Here is a 16,077-nt window from a genome sequence, read left to right as displayed (position 1 = left end):
ATTACATCTGAACCCCAAATGCGTAGGTATTTCAGATTAGGGCGTTTTTTAAACAGCTTCTCATAGGGGGTGACATCTAAACCAGAATGATAACTTCGATTTTTAACAAAACAAAACGCATTGAGCGCTTCAGCCCAAAAGTCTTTGGGCAGATTAGCATCATGCAGATACGTTTTAACCCCTGCCTGCAGGTCACGCTGCGCAACTTCAACAAGCCCATTTTGCCAGGGACTTCGGGGGCAAGATAACTCATGAGTAGTCCCCTGCGCTTCCAGGAATTTCTCAAAATCCTCAGAAACAAATTCCCCGCCCCGGTCAGAAAACAGGTTCTTAATTGGTTTGTTAAAGTGCGTTTTTACCCAGTTGCAAAAAACTTTGTACTTCTCAAATGCTTGGGACTTTTCAGCTATTGCATAAGTCCAACAATATCTACTATACTGGTCTATTAGGGTAAGCCAGTACTTAGAACCTCCTAATGATGGTGGGAGTGGCCCAACTAAATCACAATGTACACGCTCAAATGGCTCAGTTACTTTCCTATCTGAGCACCTACCCTTGCGTGCAACCTTAATCTTATTTTTGCAGCAGGATAGACATTGCATAAAGAATTTACATGGTTTTAAGTTGAGGCCATTAACAATATTCTTTGTCTTAATTACATCAGCAAAATTCAGGTGTCCCAGAAGTCTGTGCGCCTCATGGACACACCCAGAATGTGGCCTTACATTCCTCAACCCCTGGCTTGACTGTGCTGCTCTGCAATTTATAGGTGATTGGGAGTAGGTGCGAAAATACAGTCTATATAAACCATCAGATTCCCGGGCATACAATAGACGTTTGTTCCCCTCAAAAAAACTCACACATTGAATTTAAGAAACGCACAGTTATGCCTTGACGAGCAAAACACCTCACTGATAATAAATTGTGAGTCGACAATGAAAGAATGAAGGAGGGGAGATTTATTCGGGGCAATGCCATTATTCCAAGAGGCTACATTCCCAAGCCTCTTTCTGTAAATATTGAATAAAAGCAGATGGTAAGGACTTTTCCTTGCCTTATCGGTTCCTGACAACCGGCCGTGGGGGTTGGTTATTCTGCAGCCTGACACCATGAGGCAAGGTGAGGTGACCACCTCAGGCAGCAGAATTCACAGGGGTAGCAGATCTTGATGTAGATCTTTATCCCCCCCCCCCTCTGTTCCAATGCACTCTCACTCCACCTTCCATGGTGGGGAGGTGGGTGCCATTTTGTGGTTTGCCTCAGGTGCCAAAATGTCTTGGGCCAACCCTGATCGAGGGCATTTGTAGTTTAGAAGTGGAAGAAAGCCTTCCCCGAAGATGTTTACTGAGAGAGAGAGAGACACACACACATCTGTCCCCATTGTGTGAATAACACCTCAGATCAGCAGCCTGAGTGAGTTCTGCCTATCGCAAACACCAAATGTTCCTGGCATTTGCTCATCGTTCGCTATTAGCTGGAAATTTATTTTCTGTATAAACACCAGGCAATCCACCTGATCAGAAGGCCCTTGTGTAATTGCTTACTCTTGTCTGGCTGTAATGTGGAAAGAGGGAACATAATCTTCTAAAGGAGAGGAAATTAACCTGGCTGGCTGCTTTCCTGGAAGTAAGCAAGAAGCGTCACACCTGTTAACAAGCCATGGTGTTGGTTGGGTGGATTTTTATTTTTTTTATTTTATCTCATCCCATCCCTCACTTACCAAGCCTCAGTTCCTGCATAATCTTCAATATGTGGTCAATAATCTTCTTAAACACTCTCTATTCTTTCCACCGCTACCAATCTCTCTCCAGATTTCAGTCTTTCAAATCAGGACACCATTTATCTCATATTTAAAAGCCCGGCATCGCTTCCTGTTTTCAATTAACATCAGCTGATCCTGAATTTTATTGCTATTGATTTAAAGGAGGACACAGTGACACGCATTTGTGTGTGTGTGTTTAGTCGTTCAGTCGCGTCCGACTCTTCGTGACCCCATGGACCAGAGCACGCCAGGCACTCCTGTCTTCCACTGCCACCCGCAATTTGGTCAGGTTCATGTTTGTAGCTTCGAGAACACTGTCTAACCATCTCATCCTCTGTCGTCCCCTTCTCCTTGTGCCCTCCATCTTTCCCAGCATCAAGGTCTTTTCCAAGGAATCTTCTCTTCTCATGAGGTGGCCAAAGTATTGGAGCCTCAGCTTCACGATCAGTCCTTCCAGTGAGCACTCAGGGCTGATTTCCTTAGGAATGGATGCGTTTGATCTTCTTGCAGTCCATGGGACTCTCAAGAGTCTCCTCCAGCACCATAATTCAAAAGCGTCAATTCTTCAGCGATCAGCCTTCTTTATGGTCCAGCTCTCACTTCCATACATCACTACTGGGAAAACCATAGCTTTTACTATATGGACCTTTGTTGGCAAGGTGACGTCTCTACTTTTTAAAATGCTGTCTAGGTTTGTCATTGCTTTCCTCCCAAGGAGCAGTCGTCTCTTAATTTCGTGGCTGCTGTCACCATCTGCAGTGATCATGGAGCCCAAGAAAGTAAAATCTCTCACTGCCTCCATTTCCTCCCCTTCTATTTGCCAGGAGGTGATGGGGCCAGTGGCCATGATCTTTGGCCATGGCATTTGACTGTTATTTATTCAAAGAGGGACACAGAGGTTTCAGGCCTCGATTGGGAAACGAAGAACCGTTAATTAAAATGGAATCTTATTCTCAGATATCCCTTTAGTTCTATATACGGGGTGTCAGGGCCAAGCTGGAGCCAAGGACAGCTGTACCCAAATTCAGGTTCCTGGAGGTCAGCTAGAGCTATCTGGCCCCAAGGAAGGAAGACAACTGCATTCCTTTTGAGAAGGATGAAATCTTCCTTCTCAGCTTGAGGTCACGTTTTGCCACAGCTCTTTGGAAACCTCTGCAGTAGAGACATTCTGATTATCCTTGCCTGCTGCTTTGAGCTCACTCCTAAGATACAATTACAAATAAATCTGCCTCGCTTGTCCGTCCAGTCCCTGTTTAGAAGGAAGAAGCTGAGCGTAGGCTCGGCCCTACCATTAGGCAGCGTGAAGCGGCTACCTCAGGCGGCAGATGCTGGGATCCCTCAGCAGCAGCCCTTCCCACCATCCCCCTCATGTCCCCTAAGCCAACCTCCTAAGCTAGCCTGCTGCTCTTGAGGACAGTGGAGGATGTTGTTCCACCGCCAACATTGAGGTAAGACTCAAACGCTAGTCCAGTTAGATTTTGTAAATGGAATGGAGGTGGAGTCGGGATTTCAGGGGATTGTCTGAAGACGAGGACTGGGGAATAATAATAATAATAATAATAATAATAATAATAATAATAATAATAATTTATACCCCGCACTCCCCAGCCAAGACCGGGCTCAGGGCGGCTAACACCAGGTATAAAAACAATTGATTAAAATATAACTTAAAAACAAGATTCAAATACAACGTTAAAATGCAGCCTCATTTCAGTAGTAACTCAAATCAAAAACTTTTTGGGGATGAAAACATCAAATCTTCACCAAGGCCAACTATCCAGACTAGTTCTACGTGGGCCAGAAAAAAGCCAGGGAAGTCCCCAAATAGGAGTTCCATCACAGAAGGAGAAAGGAAAGAGGGGGAGGGGATCAAGTTGATTCCAAGCCAAAGGCCAGGCGGAACAACTCTGTCTTACAAGCCCTGCAGAAAGAAATCAGATCCTGCAGGGCCCTGGTCTCATGAGACAAAGCGTTCCACCAGGCCGGTGCCAGTGTTGAAAAAGCCCTGGCTCTGGTTGAGGCTAATCTAACTTCCTTAGGGCCCGGGACGTCTAGAGTGTTGCTATTTATGGACCTTAAGGTCCTCCTTAAGAGCCAGTGTGGTGTAGTGGTTAAGAGCGATAGACTCGTAATCTGGGGAACCGGGTTCGCGTCTCCGCTCCTCCACATGCAGCTGCTGGGTGACCTTGGGCCAGTCACACTTCTCTGAAGTCTCTCAGCCTCACTCACCTCACAGAGTGTTTGTTGTGGGGGAGGAAGGGAAAGGAGAATGTTAGCCGCTTTGAGACTCCCTAGTGATAAAGTGATAAAGCGGGCTATCAAATCCAAACTCCTCCTCCTCCTCCCCCCCCTTCTTCTTCTTCTTCTTCTTCTTCTTCTTCTTCTTCTTCTTCTTCTTCTTCTCCGCGGGGCATACCAGGAGAGGCGGTCCCGTAGGTACGAGGGTCCTAGGCCTTCTATGGCAGGCCAGCTTCTCTCCGATGGAAAGCTGGAGGGGGAAGAGTCCCCCCCCCCTTCCACAGTGTGTTCAGAAGCAGCGAGAGAAAAACAGAAGCTGAACAGCTTAGGGAGGAGTTACCCAGTTTCGAGATAATGAGAAGGGAGCCAGAAGGGAGGGAGCAGCTAGCAGAGACGTCACTTGAGAGTGTGGATGACCCGCTCCTCTTCACAGACTCAGAGATCTGAAGCTATCAGAGAGCAAAGGAGTCAGAGGGAGGGAGGAACTTCCCATTGGCGCCCCAAATGCTGCAGAAGTCGGGAGGAAGATTTAGAGTAGCCACCTGATCTCTGTGTATTTGTGCTTGCAATTTGACGCTGTAATAAAAGGACTATAAATATATCAACTGCTCATTAATTCTTATCTGTGAAGTTACCGAAGGGAAACTAGGACTCTCCCCGCCTAACACAGGGGGGTGGTAAAAGACCAAACTATCTTGTTCTTTGCCGTAGGGAGCGAAATGTCTCTGGTTGTCTTTGGGCGAGGATATGGAAATTTTTGTGGAATAAGTTGGAGCGCATACCTGGCGTCTAGGTATATAGCCAGAGAGGAACAGTGGGAGAAAAGTTCATCGTATAGAATGAATATATCAAGGCCACATCACCATGGAGACAAGCTCTTTGGAAATAACTGCTTGGAAGACGGGAACTTTGGTCTCCTGCCATTTGGAGCACACCGAAAAACACTTACTTCCAGGACTTTGACGGCCAAATTGCAAGACGGGTGTAAAACATGATCTTCTGCTCACCCCCTCCAGCTCCCATAGCCCATATTTTCTTAGAAGGCATTGGAATAGCAAGAACAGGAATAGCATAGCAAATGGATTTTTCCTGCCTTTCTGTGCTGGTGGAACAGAACGAAGGAAAGCTGTGTTATGTGAACCCTGCAAAATTTGACTCGTGATACGTATGTTGTGACCCAAAGGATGCTTGTATCCAGTGGGGTAGCGTGGGGGGTGCAGGGGGGGCCGGCCGCACCGGGCGCAACATCTGGGGGGGGTGCACTTGCACTCGCAGCTCTCTGCCCCTACCTGGCTCACTCACTCTCTCTCACTGCAGTGCTGGCTGTGCGAATCATAAAAAACCATTTTAAGTTAGAGCTTAACAATTATTTCACTATTAATATCCATCTTCTTAATTGTATTTCACTATTAATATACTTCTTAATAAATTGTATTTCAGTTCAACAATTACTTTGATAAAATATGTATCTGGTTATGTGCAAATGGCTTTAGATACCTATTAGGTCCGTAAATGACCATATATCATATATTCAACACAAATAAAACAGCGACAATCTGTTGTTGACAAAGGGCAGCTGGACATATAAAGGGCCCCATTACCTTCAGTAGTTTAGGGCCTCATCAAACCTAAATCCAGCCCTGACCTAGAGCACGCAGAGGCAACTCAAAACGCCATGCAGGTGAGCTCCCTTCTACTCCCCACCATTGCCATGCAGACAGTGGTGTAGCGTGGGGGGTGCAGGGGGGGCCGGCCGCACCAGGCGCAACATCTGGGGGGGGCGCACTCGCACTCGCAGCTCTCTGCCCCTACCTGGCTCACTCACTCTCTCTCACTGCAGTGCTGGCTGTGCAAATCCGATCCGGGCCGCCGGGTCGCCGCCCACTGTGGAGGGGAGGGTGCCAGGCGTGCGGTGCGGTGCAGAGAGAGAGCGAGGGACTATCTGGGGGAGGGACAGTGCAGCGGGGGGGGGGGGGGCGCAAATTACTTGCCTTGCCCCGGGTTAGGGGGCACAAATTACTTGCCTTGCCCCGGGTGCTGACAACTCACGCTACGCCACTGCTTGTATCCTTCCCTGCCCCAAGACTTTGGGGAAAGAAAGGAAAGCACATGAAATTAATAAGCAAAGGAAAAAGAACTTGGGTAACATCAGCCTGTTGAACAACGTTAGGTTTGTCATTACCTTGAACATACCTTGTTTTAGGAGCATGTGAGGAGATGAATAACCTTCAGGCATTTTTATTAGTCTTGGGTTTTGTTGTTGTTTTAATTACTGGAACACTGTTCAGCCTAATTGTAACGACAAAAAAGGTTCTTTCTTTGATGTGGAAATGTCCCCTAAAAAATATTTTATATGAGCTAGCTACTGGATTATTACCAGGCTTGTGAAGTTTGCCTCCCTTTGGCATCGCAAAATGGTTTCATAAATCGTAACTTATTTTGAAATGCCAAAAGAGAGGAGAAGCAGAGGGAGGGCCGAGGGAGAGAAGCAGAGAATTTACACCGGGGGAGGGAACTTCAGACCTGGGGGCGAGGGGCAATGTGGCCCTTGGGGCTTCACTATCTGGCCCCCGGGGCTTCCCCCAGGCCATGCCCCCAACTGACCCTCCTCGAACCGCCATTTTTGTGTGCCCTCCTGCCCCTGGAAAGCATTTCCTATCACAAGAAGAGCAATTGTCTCCACCACTTCACCAACGGGACACAACACACGAGCCCTCCACCATCCTGAGAAAACCTCTTAATCCCGATTTTATTAGATTTTTCTGGTATAATTTTTATTAGGTTTTTCTATTTTGCATTCAATTCAAAACCTTCTTCCGTGGTTCAAGTTGCATGCCATAGATCCCTGCATATTTTACATAAACTAAGCCATTTAGTATTCCATTTTTAGATCCATCAAAACTTATTCACACTGTTGAATTTATCTTAATGCTGCCCAAGTTTTCAAATGTACACAATTTTCACCCATATATTAATTTTTTAAAAATCCAATCTTCTTTAAAGGAATATTCTTCTTGTTCTCTAAGTCTTCCAGCCACGCATATTCCATCAGTTTGAGTTGCCTTTTTTTATATGTAGTTGGGACCTCACTCGTTTTCCATTTTGGGGCTAACGAAACATGGGCTGCAGTAGTGGCATACATAAATAACCTTTTCTGATACCTGGGGATTTCAATCTGAATTATCCCCAGCAAAAAGGACTCTGGGGTTGTTGTTGTTTTGGGAAAAGTACTTTTAAATATATTTTTTTTCAATTCATTATAAATTATTTCCCAATAATCTTTTACCCTTTTACAAGTCCACCACATATGAAAGAACGTACCCTCAGTCTCATTGTGTCTCCAGCCCTTTACTGATTCAGTCTTAAACATTTTAGCAGGTCTACTCGGAGTTAAATACCATCTGTAAATCATTTTCAGGTAGTTCTCTTTGATTTGATTTGATTCTTTGGTAGGCTTATTAAAGGTAAAGGTAAAGGTAAAGGGACCCCTGACCATTAGGTCCAGTCGTGACCTACTCTGGGGTTGCAGCGCTCATCTCGCTTTATTGGCCGAGGGAGCCGGCGTACAGCTTCCGGGTCATGTGGCCAGCATGACTAAGCCACTTCTGGTGCAACAGGACACTGTGATGAGTGCCAGAGCGCACGGAAACGCCATTTATCTTCCCGCCGGAGCGGTACCTATTTATCTACTTGCACTTTGATGTGCTTTCGAACTGCGGTGGGCAGGAGCAGGGACCAAGCAACGGGAGCTCACCCCGTCGCGGGGATTCGAACCACCAACCTTCTGATCGGCAAGTCCTAGGCTCTGTGGTTTAACCCACAGCGCCACCCACGTCCCTGGTAGGTTTATTACACACCAATAAATGAATTTTAGAAAGGGCAAGATTAGGCATGGACACACCAAGCATTATTTTTAAAAAAAAAAAAAAAATCAAGACTCCACTCTTTGCACTCTACTTTCCCCTTTCTTCCTGCCCAGAGTGGCCCAGAGCTTTGCCTGCCTTTCAGAGCTGGCGCGTTATGAGAGGTGGTGGTGCCGTCTCCCACTCCTTGCCTGCTCTCCAGCAGCTACTACGAGTCACCCAAGGGACCAGTGGTGGCGGCCCAGGGGAGGCAACAAGATGCTCCCTTGTGCCCACTTCCACCACCACTACTGCCGCTCAGGGCAAGCCCTGGCTCATCTTGCCCCCCAGTGCTGGTTTTACGTACAGTGGTACCCCGCAAGACGAATGCCTCGGAAGACGAAAAACTCGCTAGACGAAAGGGTTTTTCGTTTTCTGAGGTGCTTTGCAAGACGGATTTTCCTAAGGGCTTGCTTCGCTAGACGAAACAGCCCTGCCTCTCCTGTCATGGCGACGGTCACTGCACGCACGTACGCTCGCTTCCCCGCTCCTCCGGCTCCCTCCCACCTTCCGGGTGACGGTTAGTGCCTCGCGCCGCTGCCCACCCTCCTCGCGCGCTCCCCTCAGAGAGCTGTTGCTGCCAGAGCCTCTCTCTCCCTGGAGTCACACTCCTGAGCCCCACCGCTCTCCAGCAGCCACGTCACACGGTGGCCACAAGTCTGAGGTACCGGCTGCGGCAGCTGTCCTGCTTCTCCCCGCCCCTCCCCGCTGTTGTCAGTGTTTAAATGCAGTGGTGCTTCGCAAGACGAAAAAACTCGCTCAACGAAAGAACTCGCGGAACGAATTAATTTCGTCTTGCGAGGCACCACTGTATAAGCTAAACAAGCTATAGCTTAGGACCCCACTCTCTAGGGGCCCCCAAAAAGATTTAAAGAGAAAAAAACTGGATGTCCATTTCCAAAATATAAGATAAAAAACAAATAAAATAAAACCTACATACAGCAACAGTGTTTCGTGTTGTGTAGGCTCCTGTGATGTAAGTCATGGGCCCCACCTGCTAGCCTGCTCCCTAAAATATGACTGGTTTGCTCATTTCTATATACAGCAGTACCTTGGTTCTCAAACTCAATCCGTTCCAAAACCAAAGCTTTCCAAAACCAAGGTGCGCTTTCCCATAGAAAGTAATGCAAAACAGATTAATCTGTTCCGGACTTTTAAAAACAACCCCAAAAACATTGTATTTCACTATGAATATACTTCTTCTTAACTGTATTTCAGTTCAACAATTACTTTGATAAAATACATATTTTGTTATGTGCAGATGGCTTTAGATTAATAATAATAATAATAATAATAATAATAATAATAATAATAATAATAATTTATTTATACCCCACCCATCTGCAGGGGTCTCCCCAGCCACTCTCGGCGGCTTCCAAGAAAAGATTAAAATACAGTAGTTTGTCAAACATTAACAACTTCCCTAAACAGGGCTGCCTTTAGATGTCTTCTAAAAGTCAGGTAGTTGTTTATCTCTTTGAAATCTAATGGGAGGGCGTTCTACAGGGCGGGCGCCACTACCGAAAAGGCCCTCTGCTTGGTTCCCTGTAGCTTTGCTTCTCACAATGAGGGAACCGCCAGAAGGCCCTCGGAGCTGGATCTCAGCGTCCGGGCAGAACAATGTGGGTGGAGACGCTCCTTCAGGTATACTGGTATTCAGGTATTGCAGTAGTCCAAGCGGGAGATAACCAGAGCAACTAGGTCATTAAATTACCATATAGCATATATTCAACACAAAAAACAGTGACTATTTGTTGTTGACAAAGGACAGCTGGACATATAAAGGGCTTAGAGCCTCATCAAACCTAAATCCCGCCCTGCTCCGCCCTGAGCACTGGTGGGAGAAATAGGGACATCCCAGGATCAGATCAGAAGCTGGGATGGCTTTTGTAATTTCAGGATTTTCCCTGGAAAACTGGGACACTTGGAGGATACATGCTGATGCCAAGCTGGGATGTGTCCTTGGATTGTGGCAATACCTTTTGCTTGCCTGGATAGAGGAGAGGAGTGTTTCAGTGTGTGCAGAAACTAGCCTGCTCTACAAAGATACAATGGATGCTCCATTTTCTTTTGGCTCCACCCAGCACTGGCTGGCAGCCCTTGGAAGGTAGCCCAGAACGTTGCCCTTGGGCTGGGAAAGCTTTCCGATTCCCTAATTTACATACTCCGATGACATTACTCTGTGGATTCCTCTGCAGCCAAGAGAGGTGTGTTTTATTTGGTGTTTGCCACATTATTTGGGGCCAGTGCGAGTGAAAACCGAATGCCACTGCTTTTGAGATGAGAGAACATACATGCCCAGAAAGATGATGTGGTGCAGCCCTGCTGAGGCTTTGCCACTTTATCTGGTGCGCAGGCTGAGACCTTACCTGCCCGCAGACTGTCTCACCAGAGTGGTGCATGCTCTAGTTATCTCCTGCTTGGACTACTGCAATGTGCTCCACGTGGGGCTACCTTTGAAGGTGACCCGGAAACTACAACTAATCCAGAATGTGGCAGCTAGGCTGGTGACTGGGAGCAGCCACTGAGACCGCATAACACCAGTCCTTAAAGACCTACATTGACTCCCAGTATGTTTCCGAGCACAATTCAAAGTGTTGGTGCTGACCTTTAAAGCCCTAAATACATAGCTGTCAACCGTCCCTTATTTGGCGGGAAATTCCCTTATCCCAGCGCCGTGTCCCGCTGCTGTTCCTTATTGATGATGTCCCTTAAACTTCCCGGGATTCAAAGGAAGCAGCTCATCTCCCTCCCTCCCTGCTGGCCAGGGAGGAGGGAGGCTCCAACCGTGTTGCTTGGCTGTGATGCTCACCCAATAAGGAGTCTAAGAATGACTGGGGGGGTGGAGTTTGCATGCCTTGTGCTGATCAAATCGGCCGCAGTGGTTTTCCTTGCTGCATCCCCTTTGCCGGGTTGCTGTGCTGTGGGAACCACCGCTTGAGGCTTCGTTTGGCTGCTGTCTGGGCTTTCTGCCTTTGGCTCGGAGGGGCTCAGAAGTTGAACATACCTCTGCCTGGAAAATCCCTTATTTTAGCTGCTGATCCCTTATTTTCAAATCTGTAAGTTGACAGCTATGCCTAAACGGCCTCGGCCCAGTATATCTGAAGGAGCATCTCCACCCCCATCATTCTGCCCGGACACTGAGATCCAGTTCCGAGGGCCTTCTGGTGGTTCCCTTACTGCGAGAAGTGAGGTTACACAGGGAACCAGGCCTTCTTGGTAGTGGCACCCGCCCTGTGGAACGCCATCCCACCAGATGTCAAAGGAAATAAACAACTATCTATCTTTTAGAAGACATCCGAAGGCAGCCCTGTTTAGGGAAGTTTTTAATGTTTGATGTTTTATCATGTTTTTAATATTCTGTTGGGAGCCACCCAGAGTGGCTGGGGAAACCCAGCCAGATGGGCAGGGTATAAATAATAAATTATTATTATTATTATTTATCCCACAGGTGGGAGAATGCATGTTTGAATCCCTTTTTCTACATCCATGTAGGAAATGGTGCATATGGGAGAGAAGTGCGCTAATGTTTCATTCTGGAGTGCCAATTTCTTCCTTCTTAAAGCTCAGGAAGCTTTCTACGTGTAGAAACATTTAGGCTTGCAGGCTGGAGTGATATAGTCCTGGCTGAACTAAACTGTAAATGTATATTCCTCTTGTTTGGGGTTTATCATGGACCTGTCTAAAGCTGCTGCAGTTCAGCAGTACAAGTATTAGGAAAATTGCAAGCTCTATTTTTCCTGTATACATGCTATGCACATTACATAATTATGCACATTACAGTTACGTATACATATACAAAAATCAATTTATTGATTTCGGGGTGGCCTTATTTCACAAGATTTAGAAATGACAGTTTGTTCCTTTGTTTTTCAGCAAAAGTTCTTCTAACTTAGCTACAGGAACATGAGGTTGTAAAAAAGTTATAACCCTAGTGTTATATGCAGGCACAAGACAAGGGCATGGAGCTGTGCAGTCTTGTTCCCCACCTCCACATTTACTTTGTAAAAAGTATGTATCAGGATAATTTAAGAAGAGAATGACTGGGGGAAATGTTGTATGGAAGGCAAGTTTCTGAAAACTCCATCCATGTTCAGTACAGCATTTTTCAAGATTTCTACAGTGGCTGGTGCCCTCTTGTGGCAAAAGGTTCGATATGATAATTATACCCTTTTTTAAAATTACCATTGCGTATCACTGATGTGTGTTGTGCCCATGTTTTTTGTAGCTCTTTCCCCTCGTCTAAGCAAGGAAGGCAGTCCTCTCTCTCCACACAAGGGGTCATTCAAGAGCTACATTTTCAACCATCATCTATCTCAATCCCTCGGGACAATTCATTCACAGTCTTGGTCACATTTCACTGTTGGGAGAGAAGGAAAACAATTATTCCAGCACGAACATGGAGGAAAAAAGCCCTTGTTATGTACTGAGTTGAATAGGATCCAAAATGCAGCAGTCTGATTGGTCCTAGAACAATAGGATTCAGAATGCAGCAGTCTGATTGGTCCTAGAACAACAGGATCCAGAATGCAGCAGTCTGACTGGTTCACAGGAGTCACCCAATCTGGCTCCAGGTGGAAGTGAATCTGCAACCTGATTGGCCTACAGGAGAATCCCGGAATTAGCCAATCATGTGGGGCCCATTGTGTAAATAATGTATAAAAGGCAGACATTCTGGGGGAACTTCCATTACTCTTCACCACTATGAGCTGAATAAAGAGCATGAAATCCACTCTCAACTCTATTTCAGCCCTGATGTGAAAAGGGCAGGAATATGTGAATTCGCATTTCCTGAATTCCTTGCGGTAGGGTGGCATGATTTAAAAATGAACCGTTAATTAAGATCATTGCTTTACTGGAGCACATTCAATTCTAAAACCGCCACCCAAGCTAACTACCCGTGAAGAGGTGGGAGAGCCACTGGTCCTCCAGATGTTCCTGGACTCCAGCTTCCATTGGCCCCAGCACACATGACTGCTGGTCAAGGATGATGGGAGTTGTAATTCACCAACATCTAGAAGACTAGAGGTTGACCCCTCCTGATATGGGACTATGGTGGCTTTAAATCGAGATTAGAGCAGCCTTTCTTAACCTTGGGTCCCCAGATGTTATTGGAACTCTAGTGAGAAGGGATGATGGGAGTTGTAGTCCATCAACATCTGGGGACTCAAGGTTGAGAAAGACTGCTATGGAGCCTCATCCCCCCCCCCCCAGTACTTAGCCATTCAAGTTTATCTTCTTTTTTTAAAAAAAGATTTTCTGTGTAATTAGAATACAGCTATACAGAGGCTGCATCGAGACAGAATCCCACCCACAAAATAAGAGATCACTGCATCAGATTCCCCAACTAAAGTGGATTCTTTCCACCCCACCTAGCAATTTTGTGGGAAGGAAAGTGACAGGAAAGTGTTATGGAAAGTGTGGGATAACCTCCCTGGAAACAAATCAGGAATGATGCTCAATCAGCCAATGCCATATGACCTCCCTGCAAACTTCATGCAGGTAAAATCGGGATGAGTTCTCTAGTCAAGAAATGGGTTATCTGGAAATGATAACAATTCTCAGCCTTCTTCTGTACACCATTAGGAGTACAGTGGTACCTTGGTTTGCATAAGTTTTGGATGACAAACATGTCAAATTCAGAAGTGTGTGTCCCGGTAACCTTTTTTTGGATTACAACCCATTATTTTTTTATTACAAACAAATTTTTCTTTTGGAGGCCCCATTGGTGAAAGCGCGCCTTGGGTTACAACCTGTTTTGGTTTACAAACGGACCTTCAGAATGGATTACGGTTGTAAACCAAGGTACCGCTGTAGTTTGATTTTTAAAGGTAGCCTGATTTGTCACCTGAGAATTATGCATCCATGTCTTGACATTTGAAAGGATGGGGAGACCTATTGTCAGAGAAATCAATAAACAAGGGCTTCAATATTAAAGCTAACAAACTTTGCTCTGGTTGGCAGTTGAAGTGTGTATGTCAATGGTTTTCAACCAGTGTGCTGTGGCACCCTAGGGTGCCTTGAATGATGGTCAGGGGTGCTGGGGGCAACCCTGGCCTCTGTCCCTCTTCCCTTCCCTCTCTTCCTCTTAATGCCCTCTCCTCCCAAAGCCTTGCTCAGCTGTTTGTTGCAGCAGCCCTGGCTACAAGCTCCCTGGGTGAATGGTCCCTCTGGGGCAGGCCAGGGGGTGCTTCCCAGGGCCCTTTGGGGCAGTGCGAGGAGGTGCCTCTCTTTGGGGTAGGGGGGCAGCTCAGGGACCAGGGGTGGCAGCTGCAGCTGCTCAGGGGACTCCCTAGGAAAGAGGGGAGGCTGAAGAAACACTCCACAAGGGTGTTTGAAAAAGGGCGAGAGGCTGCCAGCTCTGCATAACTGACATAACTGGGCTCCTGAGCCCCACAGAGGTGCTGCAAAAAGAATGTAGTTGGTCAAGGGAGCCGTGGACCCCAAAAGGTTGGAAACGTCTGGTGTATGTAACAAATGAATACACATTACAGTGTGTGCGAGGGTGCCGTTTGCTTGGTTCATATTCTGCCCTAGCCACAAGAACCAAGTTGTGCCAAACTGTTCTAACCCATGTAGCCAGAGTGCCAGTAAAGCAAAATAACAGCCAGGCAAGCTGATTTCCAAAGGGCAAATATATTTTAGTAACTTGCTGAAATCTTCTTGCAACATTTGTTAACTTTCCAGTGTATTTGAGGAAGTGTGCGGCATGCTTGTTTTGTGTCAACTGCTGTGTGATCGGCACTCTGCACAATGTTCAGAACACCATGGCACAGATGGGCAAGGTGATTCTCTCGATATGCGTATCAGAAAAAGAAGTGATGCTGGCATGTTTCAAATGATTATCTTATGTTTTGATTTCCACACTATTAAAAGCAAGACCCCTTACAAATGGGGAAGTGTTTTGAATCAGATTAAGTGTCTCGTGCTCTACCAGCTGAGCTGAGTTGAAGGTTCGAGTCCTACACTACGCAAAAGATTCCTGCATTGCAAGGTTGGCTTAAATGACCCTCATGCTCTAAAATTCTGTGATAGCAACTAGGAATGACTAGCTTCATTAGGGAGGCTATATTTAAGAATAGACCATTTCTTCTTAACGGTCTTGTGGTAGCATTGCACTTCCTCAGTGTTCTCAACTTGCCCAAGCATGCAGTTTCAGAAATAATTTGCTTCCGTCACCAAAGAAAGGTTTTAGTGATTAAAGTGAACAAGCAACATCATACGGCCACTCGTGCAAGGCACATTCGAAATAAATCATGACGCTACGTAAAGTGCAAAAGCAGATTTCCAAATGTAGCCGAGTTGCCTCTCCTGATGGCTTACGTTAAACATAGCAGCAAACGGATTTAGCGGTCAGTTGCCGCCGCCATTGAAGCCTCCTGAGATTTGGTAGAAACTTCCTGCTGTGTAGGACTCAAGAGATGGCAAATAAGGAACCAACGTGATCAGAGATTTTCCGAGGACTGGAGTAAATTTACAGAATATATCAAAACTGAATGTGAGGAGCAACTAACGCTTGTTGGCTTTCAGGAGGCTTTGTGAAAAAGACTGATAGAAATGTTGTTTAAAAAGAAAGGTTAAGATTAAGAGATATAATGTGCAATATAAATGTAAGAAATGTGAGACGTAGTGAGAGTATGGAGAATTCTCAGATAGGCTGATGGAAGTCAAAAAAGATGTTTATGTCAAAACAAATGTTAAATCTGGAAAAAATGTTTATTGGAAAGTGAATAAAAATTATTTATTAAAAAAAAAAAAGAGATGGCAACTGGCATCCAGGTAACTCAGCTAACGTCAAGGAAACTGCAAAAAGATTATCGGTTGTAATGTCACAGTGGGTCAAGGGCTTTGTATACCACCACCCAAACCTGTGCATCACTTTTATTTACACAGGATATACAGGCAAAGGGGAACAAAAGTGAAGCATGCAATTACTGATTAATTATAATGCCTTTTAAGAGCAAGGGGATGGGTGTCTTAAGGCAGGAGCAGCTGAATGTTTAATAATGAGAGGGACATTCAAACACACACTTTTAATAAGCACTTGAGACTTGAATTGAATGAAGCAGCAAGCATACTTTCCTGAGGTTAAACAAAGAACTGTTTTGGTTACCATAAACACAGCACCATCATGCCCGATGCTGTATAGAACAGAGGCAACACAACCCAGGATCT

General features: G+C 45.9%; 2 long non-coding RNA genes across 2 annotated transcripts in view; both read right to left on the bottom strand.

Annotated features, from left to right (window-relative positions):
- Positions 1-16,077, bottom strand: part of LOC310671802 — a 272,660-nt gene that overhangs the window by 193,821 nt on the left and 62,762 nt on the right. The gene's annotated exons all lie outside the window — the stretch shown is intronic.
- The window catches only part of LOC310671829, a 91,763-nt gene that overhangs the window by 19,123 nt on the left and 56,563 nt on the right, over positions 1-16,077 (bottom strand). The gene's annotated exons all lie outside the window — the stretch shown is intronic.

Source organism: Podarcis tiliguerta (genome assembly GCF_965153285.1).
Source record: "Podarcis tiliguerta genome assembly, chromosome: 2".
In the NCBI taxonomy this organism is placed as follows: Eukaryota; Metazoa; Chordata; class Lepidosauria; order Squamata; family Lacertidae; genus Podarcis; species Podarcis tiliguerta.
This window is presented reverse-complemented; position numbering and strand designations above follow the sequence as displayed.